The sequence below is a fragment of the Sminthopsis crassicaudata genome, chromosome 1 (assembly GCF_048593235.1).
Source record: "Sminthopsis crassicaudata isolate SCR6 chromosome 1, ASM4859323v1, whole genome shotgun sequence".
NCBI classification, from domain to species: Eukaryota; Metazoa; Chordata; class Mammalia; order Dasyuromorphia; family Dasyuridae; genus Sminthopsis; species Sminthopsis crassicaudata.
Genome location: NC_133617.1, coordinates 597,064,724 through 597,080,906, shown reverse-complemented (window position 1 = coordinate 597,080,906; position 16,183 = coordinate 597,064,724).

Here is a 16,183-nt window from a genome sequence, read left to right as displayed (position 1 = left end):
TTTCCTGCTTCCAGAGCAAGGGTTTACTCCATTGTACTGCCTTGCTGTCATGAATCTTGTGCACCAAAACAATTCATCTCACCTTTCATTGGGAGAGATTGCACCTATACAATTCTGTTACTAGTAGGAGCTATACTGATCTATCCACAATATCTTAACTTGTTCTTTATAGCCAACCAGTAGTACAAATCTGTAAAACAGATGGCTAGTAAATATTAGTAGGCAGTTAGGAGAGCCAGAGGTTAAGTATCACCATTTGTTACACATTTTAATTGAATGACTCTGGGCAAATCATTCATCTTCTCAAATGTTATTATTCAGTCATTTTTCAATTCATCTGATTCTTCCTGCTCCTATTTGAGGTTTTCTCTGTAAAGATACTGAAGGGAGCCGATAAGGACCTAGACTTTATAGCAGACACAAATTTGACCTTCCTAATAGATTCTATAAAACATGTACAATATCTTTTGTCTATTCTAATCTAAAAAGTGGAAGCTTGGATAGCCTATTTCCAACTATGGGTGAGTAAGAGGCTTGTACTCTGGTGATAAAGTCTTTTAATTGGCTATTCATTTTATAGATGCAAAAAAAAAATGAGATCCAATATAAGTAAAGGGACATGACTGAGTACACAGAGCTAGAAAAGTGGCAGAGCTTCCATCACCAAGTCCATTGCTAATTTTATAATATCATGCTGCTTCCAAGGGTCTGAGCTAAACACTTTGAAAAGTCTCATTTTTCTAGTTAACTAGAATCATTAAAGGAGATAATATATATCTGGCAAAATATAAATCACTATACAAATATTTGTTCATATTATTACTACATATGATGAAGATTCTATGAATACAGTATCAGAAAGACTCATCTTCATGAGACCAAATTTAGTCTCAGACACTTACTAGCTGTCTGACTCTGGGCAAAGAACTTAATCCTGTTTGGCTCAGTTTTCTTATCTATCTATAAAATGAAAAGGAAATGGCAAACCATTCTAGTAACTTTGACAAGAAAACCTCAAAATGGGGCCATGAAGAGTAGATTGTGAATGAAACAATTGAACAACAAACATGGAAACCAATAGGCAGAAGTAAAAAAAGGAAACTATTCCAGGCATAGGAGATAGCCATAGAAAACTATAGGAATCAAGAGCTGAAATGTTTGATTTTATTTTATTTTTTCATGAAATAGCCAGGAGGCCAGTTGTCATGGTGGGGAATAAGGTATGGGAAGACTTGAAAGGTAGGAGAAGGCTAGATTCTTAGGCAGTTTGAATGTTAAGTAGAGGGTCTTATATTTGAAACTGGAAGTGATAGGGAGCCACTGGAGTTTGACTAAGGAGCAACATTATCTAACAAGAGTTTTGGGAAAAATCACTTTAGTGGCTACATTAGGAATTATGGTTTAGACAAATGCCTCTCATTCTGTCAAGAATTGTTTATTAAGCATTTATTATTTTTCAGGTGCCATGCTAAATGCTGGAAATACAAATACAAGTGTTATAAGCACAAAGGTTTTCCTTCCCCTCAAGGAAGACATGTAAAAAGAATCTAGAAAAAAGTGTTAATGATGGGAAGACAAAGATAGGGAAGTGGCAAGGTAGAGTAGAAAAAAATCCAGAGGAATGAAGCTTCCTGGAGAGGAATGTGCTCTCCTTAAATTTAAGTTTACTGGGGGGAACTTTCTCCCAAGCTATAACTTTCAAGGGTAGAGTAAGATTCCATTCCACCATGGAGGAAGTCCATACTGCCTGGAAAGTGATGAGATATCTGTCTTGATATTCTCAGAGTATGTGCTAGTGTGAGAGGGACAAACTCAGAAGAAAGTGCAAATGAGAGCCAAAGTGATCTGAAAAGTAATTATAAGTATAGAAATTTCCTTCTCTTTGACATTGAGTTAAGCAACTTTGGTCCAGTAAAGGCAACATTAGACAATTGTTACAACCCCAGATAATTTCTTCAGTGGGGCTTACATGGTTGGAAGTGCCTTGTTTGGTCTTTGTCAGGGCCCATTTCACAACAGGCTTCTACAATAGAACTAAAAAGGCAGAAAGGAGGCTGATAAGAAGCAAGGCAAAGAGAAGGTGAGAATAGCCTAAGTGCTGAAATTTTCATTTACCTCCTACCATACAACTTAACAAGTCATGAGCTTCTTCAGGGATCTTTTTTGTACCTTTAAGTTAATTCCTTGTTTGACATAGCAAGAGCAATGTATATTCTTTTAGATATGAAAATGCTCTAAAATAAAAGTGCTTGGTTCCAGCTCTGAAATGGTTTGATGCTCTTAAACCCATTGAAGGCTCTGATGACAACTCTGGCTTTTAAAACAGAAAACAAAAAACCTAGACTGGGGAAATAGGGGGAGGTGCTTTTTTTGTTAGAACACTTATAAAAGTCTTTACACATTTAATTTGATCTTCACCATCCTTTGATGTAGGGACCATTATCCTCTTTATTTCACAGAAAAGGAAACTCAAGTCTGAGAGGTTATGTGCTTTGCATAGGGCCATATAACTAGTAAATATATGAGACAAGATTCAAACTCAGTTTTTCCTGAGCCCAAGCTCAGAACTTTATCCAACAAATTACCTAGGTCTCCCTGTGTTGTTTTGATTCCTTTAAAAAAAGGACAGAGAGCCATTCAAGCTAAGAAAGTAAAAAAAAAAAAAAAAAAAAAAAAAAAAATAGCAAGTACTGATTAAGCACCTACTAAAGATATGTATCAAACATTTCCCTGATAGCTGGGCATAGAAAGACAAGCATGAAGTGATTCCCATTCTCTAAGATCTTTCATTCTATGGGAGAGATCGCACAGAGATATATGCTTATGCAAAGTATATATCAGATGAATTATGGAGAAAGTAGCTGGGGGTCCTCAGTCAGGGCCCTGTTGGGGCAAGCAGCCAAGGCAAAGTCAGTTGGCAATGTAGAGTGTTTGTTAATGAAATTAATACAAAAATTTTCAAACTGAGTGACTTTCAAAGGTCAGTCTGCCATATTCTCTTTCATTTTTGTTTCTATTTGCATCATTTTCTGGTCAGCCCAAGTCTGATATCTCTAAATTATATCATCTTTTTGATCTCTTTTACCATTTGAATTTCTTGTGATTTCTTACAGTGTGCTACAAAATGTCATTTGTTGTATATTTCCACTTGAATTATAAAATTTTCATTCTCTGGAAGTGTGTGTGTGTTTCCATTTTCTCTTGTCATCAAGATCCCCCCCTTTTTTTTTGCATAGAGCAATTAGAAATTCCTAAATGAGCTACCAACATATATCTACAGATTCCAGAGTGTTGCTATCTCTAATTTTCCTAAATGTTAGGCTTATATTTCAATGATAGGCTCCAGAAACAACCCTGTCCCCTTTTTTCACACTACTGTTGTTGAAAGAACTAAAACAGAAAATTAGGTTACTATGCATTTTGAATGTCATAGTGAAACCAGCACTATGTTGATTAAATTATTATCTATTGAAAGTCCACAAAATGCATTCTAGGAGTTTGGGGAGAAAGGAAAATCTGTCCCAGGAGCTTAGTGGTATTTCAACAATTCAGCAAACACTAATTTTAATAAATGTGCAAAGCATTATGCTAGACATTTCTTGCAAATATGAAAAATGAAGCAGTCCCTATATTCAAGGAGTCAAAGTCTACAAAGGAGAAGGAAGCAAAGATAAGATATGTATCTAAATAAATTTAATGTAATCTAGAGTATGAGGAGGCAAAGAGAAGAGGAAGAATATTCAAGGAAGAGGCAAATATTTTCATTTGAGGTAAAGCAGGGAAAGTTTCCTGGAGAATGGAACAACTGAGGTGTTTTAAAGGCAAATGAGAATTTTAATAGGCAAAAATAGGGTTGGAGTACATTTCAGACAAAAAGAAAACAGTTTTCTAACTACATGGAGGTAGGAGATTAGAGGCTGAGATTAAGTCTAGATCCAGTCTAATGTTACTAGGATAAAAGAATATATGAATATGTTTTTATGACATTATTTGGGAACAATACAACACAAGACTGGAAAGTCAGTTGACAAGTATTTATTCAGTACTTAATTAGATGCCAGGCATTGTACTAAGAAGTGAAGATATAAAGAGATATAAAAACTTGAGAGTAGCTTCTTCTCTCAGGAAGCTCGCATTCTAATGAAGGAGATAACATATAAAAAATCTACATGTAAGGGCAAATGGGAGGGAGTCTCAGGGGAAAGTCAGTTGGTAGCTGGGAGAACAAGGGAAGGCATGTATTATTCCACACTCTGGTGGAATGTGAAGGGAGGCAGGGAAACTAAGAGGCAAAGATGAAGACTTGGAGGGAGATCTCCAATGGAGTGGCCCAGGAATCTTTGTACTATTTGAGATGTTTGATAAATAACTTAGACAAAAACCATGTATGGAAGGCCTATTAGATTTGAAGATGATGCAAACCTGGGAAGGATAGTTAACACAGTAGATGACAGAATCAGAATCCAAAAAGATCTTGATGGGCTAGAACAGTAGACTATTTAGTAAAATGAAATTATGTAGAGATAAATATAAAGCCCTGTACTTGACTTAAACAAATCAATTTCCCAAATATAAAATGGTGAAAATATAACTAGTTAGCAATTCACTTGAAAAAAAGTTTGGGGCTTTAATTCAATATATGTCAACAGTTATATGGTAGTTTAAAAAAAAATCTTAGGTTACATTAACAGAAATAAAATATCTTTTAGGAAGGTGATGATAGTCCATGGTACTATGCCCCAATCAGACCACTTCTAGTCACATCTATATTTGTTTCAGGATATCACATTTGAAGGAAGATCTGGTGAACTGGAAATCATCAAGTGGAGGAATTCTAATAACCTTGATATTGAGCCATATGATCTAATCTCAGTTATCAGGATCCATAGATTCCTATGGGTTGACAAAGAGTCTAGTCATCATTAGTTTGATCTCCTAAGCTTTACATTAGAAAGAATTAATACAAAAGTTGCAGACTAGAGATAGAGTGGGGTGGGGAGGTTCCTCTAACATTGATTCAAAGCAGGACTAAAATAATGAGTCACTGAATCAGCATCACTTTCAATAGTATTACCACTTTTTTGGGGGAGGGAGAGCAGTAAAGCTGTAAAGGATTTTTTTTTTTCTTTTTCAGATTGGTCTATGTGTTCTCTGAGCACACCTTACCCCTCAACACTGAGTCTATGATTTTGAATTTAGTAATAGACAAGTTGTTGGTGACTTTTTGTAAAGAGTGGTAGAGAAGTAGTGGTGAAAGCCAGATTGCAAGAGGAAGGAAACTGAAAGGGTGGAGTGAGAATGGAAGCAAACTACATTGTCTAAAATTATTTTTCTTTTATTTTTTTTTGCTCATAATATTTTTTAAAAATAAGCTTCATCTTCCTTTTATCATTATAATATATATATATATATATATATATATATATATATATATATATATATTATATCTACTCACTTTGTTTTTCTTGTTCACTATAGTCAGTTAGCAAAAGTATTGTACCTGTTTGCCTTCAAACCAGTACAATCTTAGATAATTTCAATTTCCTACATATATCTTACTGACCTTCTTCCCCCTACTCCCCTACCACAAGAGACAGCTATTTTAAGATGAACAAGATATGATCCTATCTGAAGAATCTACATACATTCCTGGCATTCACAGTATTGCCAGTTCCCCATTTTACTCAGTTTAACACCCCTTAAATTCTAGGTTAAGGTAATAAGACTAAGACTTGAATTTTCTCATAATTTGAGAATAGAGAAAATGCTTTATGCTTCTTTTGTATCACCACTGATAATTATCTTATTTTGGAGCCTTAACATGGAATTTTTAGAACTGAGTCAAGAAAAAGGAAAAATGCACATAGTTGCTGGGAGGACCATGGAACACCAGTGAGAAGGGGGAACAAGAGCTTATTCACAGCACATAATCAAGTTGCATATGATTCAGCAAGAATTAATTTAGTATTTCTCCTGTGTATGGCACTGTAATAAGAATATAAAGACAAAATGAAAAAAGTTCCAACCCTCAAGTAGTTATATTCTACTCTAAGGATGAAATATGAAGAGATAAGTATATGTAAGGTAATCTGAGGAAAGAGAGAATGCTAACAAGTTGGATCATCAGGAAATGCTTCCATTAGTAAAGTAAGTCTTGTGGAACCTTCAATAGGGAGAAGTGAAGAGAAAGTATTTTCTGGAAATAGGGGAGAGCCTGAACAAAAATGAAGAGAGAGATGATGAAATGTTGAGTCCAGAGGAACAAGTAAGTCAGTTTGGCAGGAACATAAGATTCTGTAAAGAGAGAATATGTGAAATAAACCTGGAAATGTGGAAAGACTTGCATGAAATAACAAACCGTGAAATGAGCAGAACCAAGAGAGCATTATACACAACTATGAATAACTAAGTTATTCTGTGCATTTTAAATATTCAAATCAACTATAAAGACCCTATAAAAAAGATGTTATCTGCCTCCAGAGAAAGAACTGACACAAATGTATAAATAGAATGATTTTATACATACATGCATATATGTATATAAACATACAAATATATATGACACATAATATATATAAAATATATGATATATATATATATATATATCATATGGTGGCCTTCTCTAGAATAAGGTAGGAAGGGAGGAACACACTTTGGAATTTAATATAACAAAAAATAAATTTTAAAATAAGAAAGAAATCCACAAATACAGACTTCAGCCAGTTTGAGAAGGCTTTAAATGTCAAGCTAAGAAATTTTAAATTATGTCTTAGTGGCCATCCCATCAAGAAAAAAAACTGAGCAAGTATCACCAATATATGAACACTTATTTATAAATTATATGCATATCTATATGGCTCTAGGTTTAACTTACTTTGATATTTGCTTTTGATAGTTGTCGTAGCTGAAAAAAATTTCACCCAAAAAATAAATTGCTCCAAAAGGAAAAAGTGCACCATTGGCAGCATTTATTAAATCATGATATTCAATTCTTCATTCCTTCAACCAGTTATGCAAGATTTTTTTTTGAAATTCAACTATTTTTATAAGCTATTGATGATGCATTTTATATTTTAATAAATAGCTGCAAGAGTGAAATTTTTCACTTGGAAGATTTTTAAACAGGTTAGAAAATTATGTTTCTAGGGTTTTTAAAGTATGCTATTCCAGAAGCTTTTATAAATGATATATCATTTTTGGCAACAAAATCACATAATAACAGAAATTTTTCCAAACTTCTGTTTTCAAAATGTTCTTTCAACAGAACAAGCTTTCTTTCAAAAAGCTATTAGTTTATCACTCATTGTGAAAACATCCATTTTATCTGATATCCAAGATATTTAGACACTATCAGAAATTCATGACACTGAAATCTATTCTCCAATGAATAGTTAAAAGAGTTCAAAAGAGAACCACCAGCCATATGAAAGATTTCTCCAAATAACTAACACCAAAAAACCAAATCTGAGATTATTCCTCAAATCCAGTAAATTGGCAAAGCTGACAAAAAGATGACAATAGCCAAAATGTACGTGTTATATGAAGACAGTAATACCATTATCCTGTGGAACTTTGACTTGGTTCAGCCATTCTGAAAAGAAAATTGGAATTGTGCTAAGACAGACACTAAAGTAAATGTCTATGCCCTTTGATCTAGACAGCCTACCATTAACCAAACATTGCCAGCAAATCAAAGAATGAGGAAGGGGGGAACCCACCAAAATATTTATACCAGCACTTTTTGTGATACCAAAAAATTTATAAAGTAAAATAGCTCACCAACTGAAGAATAGCTAAACAGATTGTGATGCATGAAAGCAATATTACTATACTATTTTAATAATATTACTCTAAGCATAAAAGAGTATAAATATAATTATATAATTAAAAATAATATGGGGTAATATGCAAAGATTTATATGAACTAATGAAAAACTGAAATACTCAGAACCAGGAAAAGATTATACACAATGACAGCAAATATGTAAGTGGAAAAAGCCAACAACCAAATAAAAATTTGAATGTAGTATAATTATAAAGACTAAACTTAGACTTGAGAAGAGATATGAAAATATACCTAATATTTCTCAAAGACAAAGAAACATGGATATGAAACACTGTATTAGCTGTCAGGCTTGATTCATATGTTGTTTAGTACTGCTGACCTATTTCCCCCTTTTTAATTTTTTTCTTAAAAGGGATGGATCTAGGAGGGGATGGGAAGAGATATATTGGGAAATGTAGGCAATGTAAACAAATAATACTGATAAACACTTTTAAAACAGGAAAAAAGGACCATAAACATACTCATTAATATTGTTACCTCAAAATTTTATAATTCTGTTATATAGACATTTTAGCTTCTACTCCAATATAATATGTTCATACATTATATTATATTTATAAATATAAAGTACCTTACATAATTCAATACATTAGATAACTATGATCATTAATTACATTAATAAAAATTTTAAATGAAGTATTATGACCAAAATATATCATATAAGCTTGTAATAACAAAGTCATATAGATGGTTCTAACAAATAAAACTTAGAAATACAAATTAATGTTACTATTTTCCAAAAAGTCATTTTAGAAAGGTAATTCAGTGCTTTACTATTCAGGATATTTCTGAACTATCTCTTTTGAACTTCCTTTCAGTTTCCTGTACATTGTTACAAATATTCTCAATGGTAGAAAATGGTCTTCATCTCTCAATAGTCTATTTAAGACATAGAAAAAAAGTAAATGACATTCAGAGCCAAATAGAAGATAAAGTTGGAGACAAAGGCCCTTTTTGTCCCAAACCATGTGCCACTTTTAATCAATGACATTTTCATCTTGTAAATGAGAAATGAAGACTCCAAGAGGAGCTCCAGAGATGTTTCAAGCCATAGCTATATAATTGAGATAAAGCAAACTGAAGCACAAAGTACAATCAATTTATTAGCAAAGCGCAAATTTACCAGTAAATAGAATTTCAGCTTTCATAGCAAAGCTAAGATCTGAACGAGGAGGATAATTGTCTTTTATAGGTTTTGGGAAATACAGAACAAAGAACAGAACTTCTCATAAGTGATGGTTACAAAAGCTAGAAACTATGAATGGTGAAATCAATATGATTAATTACAGAGCTGATTTGGGGGATAATATGATTGGTTGGAAGTTGGGAATGAGGGGTTAGTAACAATCTCTTCTCCCTTCCTTACTGTGATCAAGAAATATTTATTGTTCGAATCTATCTTCAAGTCTGAGGATAATGTACAAGAATTTTTTATATAAAGAATTAGAAATTGTGGAGATGTTCATCAATTGGGGAATGGCTGAACAAATTGTGATGTATGATTAGAATTCTATTGTTCTATAAGAAATGATGAGCAAACAGATTTCAGAAAAATCTGGACTTACATGAAATGATGCTGAGTAAAGTAAGCAAAATTTAGGAGGACATTGTACAAAAGTAACAGCAGCATTATGTGGATGATCAATTTTTATGTATTTTGTTCTGTTCAGGAAAACAATAGTCTAAGACAATTCTAAAAGACTCATAATAGAAAATACTATCCACATCAAGAGGAAGAACTATGGTATGTAAATGAAGATTTAAGCACACTATTTTCACTTTTTTTTTCTTTCTCATGTTTTTTCCCCTTTTGTTCTGATTCTTTTTTCACAACAAGATTAATGTGGAAATATGTTTAATGTGACTATACATGTATAACTTATATCAGATTGCTTGCTATCTTGGAGAGAGGAGAAAAAAGGAGGGAGGAAAAAAAGGAAATTAAAAGCTTATAAAAATAAATGTCAAAAATGAATAAATAAATTTTAAAATAAATAAATACTTGAGGATTGAGAAGAAATAATTCTTTGCATGGAAAAATAGACATTGAAAGATAGTTTGGATTGTAAAGATACAGACCAAACTTCCTGATGAATACTCACAAACTCCAAAGATTGCAGATTTCCTATTGAGGCAAAAATAGAACTGTGTTTTAATAAGGACTAGGTTTCTAACTTAATTCATTGCAAGATAATCAAGTTTCTAAACTTGTATTTGTTTTTGTTTGTCCTTCCTTCTTGAAAAGTACCAGTAACATCATGATATGATAACTGGATTTGTACTGAATTTGGTTTAAGTGAGGCAGAGCTGTGCAAAATCATCAGCCTGACTCTTTCTTCCAGAATCATCAAAGTCCAGTGACAAAACAAAAGTCAAGTCAATTGGTAATGGTCCTTGATGCAGTAGCCTTGGCCTTTCTAAATTCAAGTCTTTCCAGACCTTGGTTTGTCTGAGTCAATGCCCATTTAGATATAAAGGACCATGATTTGAGCAGTTACAAGGCAAAATCTATTTATTATAAATACAAATTATATATATATATATATATATATATGAATGAGAAAAGGATCCACATGTGCAAAAATGTTTGTAGCAGCCTTTTTTTTATAGGGGCAAGGAACTGGAAATTGAGTGAATGTCCATCAGTTGGAGAATTGCTGAATAAGTTACTGTTATACAAATTTAAGAGAATATTATTATTCTATAAGAAATAATCAGAAGGATGATTTCAGAAAAGCCTAGAAAGTCTTCCATGAACTGATGCAGATTGAAGTGAGCAGAATCAAAAGAACACTTAGATAGTAACAAGATTATGTGGTAATCAACTTAGATAAACTTAGTTCTCCTCCATAATGTAATGATAAAAGATAATTTATTCTGATATAGACTTGGCTCTTTTCAACAATTAAATAATTCAATGCAGTTCCAATATACTTGTGATGGAAAGTGTTACCCTCATCTAGAGAAAAAAACTATGGAGATTGAATATGGTCAAAGTATAGTATTTTCACTTTTTAGTTGTTGCTTGTTTTTTTTTTTTTTTATCGTGTTTTTTCCCTTTTGATCAGACTTTTTTTCTGCAGCATAATGAAGACGGAAATAAGTTGAGAAAATTGTATGTGTTTACCTTATATCAAATTGCTGTCTTCAGGAAGAGAGAGGGGGATAGAGAGAGAAAAAATTGGAACACAAGATTTTGCAAAGGTGAATATTGAAAACTATCTTTATGTATATTTGGAAAAAATAAAATACTACAAAATTTTTTTTCAAAGATATAGAACCAACTTAATCTTCTCAACTATGCTGCTCAGAATGAGGAAAGAGAAGAGGAATACATTCCTTTCTGTGTACAGTGATGTTAAGAAGAAAGATTAGACAGATATAATCACAGAAAGACCAACTACTGGATATAGTTAGGCAGTTAGGCAATCTCAGTGGTTAGTAATCAGAAAACACCAGGCCCTGTCTTGACGCAGAATTAATTACAGGTTCCTAAAACTTAGAAAAGTATGAACTATTGAAAAATATTTCAAGGGAATACTCTGTGAACCACAAAGGTCTGTTTTCTTTATAGATATTCAGAAACCTCTTCCTTTCACCCAAAGACAACCATACTTCAGACTGCACTAAATCTAGACCCACTGATATGTTTTCCTGGGGACTCACTTTTAGCAGTGATTTTAATTGAAGAACAGAAAAGTTAAAAGAAAGTTCAAAACAAAGTCATTATACATTTTGTTATAATTAATAATACAAGGATAGAGCAATAGAATCTGAGTATGACATATTTACCAACAAAAATATTTATAATTCACTCTTGTAACCACTAAAATTTTGCAGGTATATAGAATTTGACTTTGAATTTTATACAATTATCTATCTACTATCTCATTCCATTAATTATCTGTCTGCTATACCTACAAATACACATACATGTCTATATGAGTTGATGAGTATCTGGATATTTTGCATCTTTTAATAGTGAAAGGACCATCACTTTAAGAGCTTTTTGAAATGAAATAAGAATAATTTTGTAGAGGAAAATGGGACAATAATAAGAGCTAGCACTTTAAAATATTATCTTATTGATCCTCACAAGTCTGGATGCTAGATGCTATTACTATTCCCACTTTACAATTGAGGAAACTGAAACAAACAGGTTAAGTGCTTTGCCCAGGATTACAAAGGCAATCAAGTTTGAGACTGGATTTGAACACAGATCTTTCTTATTCCAGACCCAGCAGTTTTATTCACTGTGCCGCCTAGAATGTTCACTGATCCCTCTATGATTTTATAAGAAATTGATTCTCAAAGCCATCTAGATAGCTCAGCGGTTAGAGTAACAGTCTTGGAGAAAAGAAAGAGGAAGATGAGTAAGAGGAAGATGAAGAGGAGAAGCAAAAGAAGGGGGAGGAAAAGGAAAGGGAGGAGGAAAAAGAGGAAGAGGAAGAAGAAATTGAATTCCCTGAGATAACATCTTGACTTTGCCTTGCCGTTGGACTCCAAATAATCTGGAGGAAAGAGCAAGACTGAGGACTTAGCACAGCTCTGCTTCACTCAAGACATCCTGCTTATAATTTCATTGGTCCTTTTCCAGACAAAGGATGAACAACAAATAACTGTGTGGCTCTGGGCAAGTCAACTAATCCCTATTTGCCTCAATTGCTTATCTGTAAAATAAAGAGAGAGTAGAGAAGAAAATGGAAAGCTATTCCAGTATCTTTGCCAAGAAAACCCCAAAGACAACTTATGAATTTAAGAAGAGTTGAATATTATTGAATTATTGGACAAGTGCTTTACGTGTATTATCTCATTTGATCCTCACAACAACCCTGGGAGGTAGGTATTATTATTATTATTATCATTATCAGTATTATCATCATCATCATACAGATGAGGAAAATGATCTTGAGAAACAATGGGTGACTTGCCAAGGTCAAACAGGTAGGGAGTGTCTGAGGTAAAATCTAAACTCATGTCTTCTTAATCTTGATGCAATGAATAGAATACCAAGCTGGAATCAGAAAAACTTGTCTTCCTGAATTTAAATTTCACTTCAGATATTTACTAGTTATGTGACTCTGGGCAAGTCACTCAACCCCATTTTCCTTAGTTTCCTACCGTGTGAAATGAGTTAGAGAAAGGACAAACCACCCCAGTATCTTTGCCAAGAAAACCCCAAAACAGGATCACAATGAATGGACTTGTTTGAAAGTAGCTGAACAAACAAAAACTTCTTAACCCTAAGTCCAGTATTCTAGACACTATGTCACCTAGTGGACTGGAAGGGACCTTGTTGGAGCCATCTCAGAGGCTGTGTGCTCCGATCCAACCTGAACCAGAATGCCCTCTACAAGATCTCCAGCAATCTCCATACCTTCCTTTGAGACTTGTAGTGATGTGGACCCCATGACCTCCTAAGGTAGGCTAATCCACTTTTTGATAATGAAATATCAATAAATTTGTCCTACTTCAAGCCTTAGTCTTTCTTTGCAACTTCTACCTATTGTTCCTTTGGTTTGGGTCATTTAGGTCTGAAAAATTATCTTCCTTCTTCCTTGTCACATCTTTAAATACTTAAAGAAACCATCACATTTCCCTTAAGTATTATCTCTTCCAGTGCTATGTTATTCTCACATCCTCCAATTATGTCTTTTATGGATCTTCCTGGTCATTCTCTCCTAGACATTTTTCAGCTTATCAATGTCTTTCCTAAATGTGCCACTTAAATTACTGAAAATCTAGTAGAAGGGGAAAAAATGCTATAAGGATTTTTCTCTCTACAATTAAAAGGCTTAAAAGAACAGAAACTGAAGAAATATGAAGAAAACATTCAGTTCACATGTAGAAAAATATTAGAATCATCTCTCTGCAGGATACAAGATTATAAATCAACAGATGCACTTGCTACATTGTCAGTGCCATAAAATGGACCAGTGTCAACCCAGAGCTCTGAAATATGAGATTACAATTGTCATCAGATCATGCTGGCTTGCTTTAAACTAAGAACCCACTACTTCTAATGGCTCATCTAAACAATAATTACTCCATATTGAAAAAATGAGGAATTATTTATAGAGTTGGTCAATTTTTAATGTACATATAGACTACTTGATAAAAGCCACAGCAAGTTTACAGCACTGAAACCTGGAAATACAAGAGTATGGTTTAATAGAAGAGCCACTACTTCAGTTCAATTCAGTAAATTTGAATTTCACACATGCTATGTCCTAGGTCTTGAGAATACAAAAATGAAATATAAAATAAAATTCTTGCCCCCAAGAAATTTGAAGGTTATTTTGGGGGGTAGGGGTGATATAAAAGTGTGCAAATAAGAAAACTAGACAGATGGTAAGCAATGCAAAGATGTGCAAGCCAAAGTGAATAAGAAATTTGAGTCAACTGGGGTTAAGTCACTTGCCCAGGGTCACACAGCTAAAACATATTAAGTGTCTGGGCAAGATCTGAATTCAGGTCCTCCTGTCTTCAGGGCTGAGGGGAGACCATTTTCAGCTGAGGGAATTTTGAAGAGGTGGTAACATATGAGTTGCATATCAAAGAAAAGAAATTATTTCAACAGTTAAGAGATGAGAAAAATTTACAAGGAGCATTAGCAAAAGAATGAAAAAGAAAAAGGAAGAGAGTGGGCCAAGTTTGTCTGATATAGGGTGTAAATGGAAGGGTAGAGTTTAGAGCTTCTAAGACAGCATGGGTTGGTGCTCAGGTATCAAAATCAAATGGAAATGGGGCCCACTCATTCCTACATAAGGATCTGTGAAGACTGAGTATTGACTTAGTTTTTAAAATATGTTATCTGTGTTCTATTGTATTTTTATTTGTTTTATTAAATATTTCCCAATTGCATTTAATCTGGTTCAATATATCATTGGGCATGATGCTGGCAATAGGTAACATGTGGTGTCCTTGAATGATTTTGGATTTGGATTCAAAATCAAATACCTGGATTCAAATCTGTTTTTATCATTTAGTACCTGTATGACTGAGCAAGTCCCTTAAATTCTGTGTCAGTACCCTAATCTTCAAAATGGGGATGTATCTGAAGTGCCTACCTGATAGGTTTATTGTAAGGAACTTTTAAGTCCCCATGAATTTCTTCTTCCTGCAGATTCACATCTACCATGAAAACTCACTTTTCAGGTATATGCTTCATTCCTGAGGTCCCTACCCTCCCTTTAATTGCAGAAGGCGAAAAGATGCTCCAAGACCCTCCTTTTTAAATATGGCTCACAGGCCAGGCAGCTCAACATTTGACACTCAGCTGGATTTCATCCCATCTATCTCCCAATCTTTTTTAGTTTCCTTTTGGGAATTGATTATCTTTCACATTACACCCCTTGAGGCCAGAGGCTTCTTTTTCTGTATATATATTCACAGTGTGTGCTAAGTCAGTGCTTAAAAGGGTATTGATTGACTGACAAGTTGTTGTTCATCCTTCATTTTTGAAGAGGACCTATGACATCACAGAGTGATGTCTTGACTTGTGCATAAATTGGATTTAAATGAAGAAGAGTTGCACAAATTCATCAGCCTTACTCTTCCAGAGTATCAAAGTTCAGTAGCAAGACAAAAGTCAAGACAACTGGCAATAGCTTAGGATATAGTGGATGACCTTGGTATCTTTGATGTCTATCCAAGCTATAAGTACTTCACAGGGCCTGTTTTTGTTGTCTTCTTTGCTTTTGGAATAAATTATTAGATTACTCTGAACCTAGTTTACCTCATCAGTAGCTTTAGTAGGATGTGGCCACTCCCATGCAATCTCTTCTTGGAGCCACAAAGTTATATATATATATATATATATATATATATATATATATATATATATTTATTTATTTATTTATTTTTTATTCTAAGACTAGAAAAGAAGTTTGAAGCCATACTGTGGCAGTCCTTGAATAGCCATATACAGAGCTTATCTTTTATTTGGTGAGCAATGGGAAACCACTGAAGATTTAAGAGTAAAGGAATTATGGAACAAAGCATTAGGGATATATTGGAGGCCTGAAAAAAAATTAGAAGGCAATAACAATAGTATAGGCAAGAAATAATGAGGATCTTCAAGACGATTCCAAAGGATCCCGGATGAAAAATGTTATATACCTCTAAAGAGAGAACTGATGAACTCTGAGTATAGATTGAAGCATTTTTTTTTTCATTCTCATTATTTCTCTTGTTTTTTGTGTATGTTTTGCAGTGACCAATATGAAAATATATATTGTATGACTACACATGTAAAATTGATATCAAATTGCTTTTTCAAGGGGTGTAGGAAGAATGGGACAGTAAGAATTTGCAATTCAAAATTTTTAAAAATGA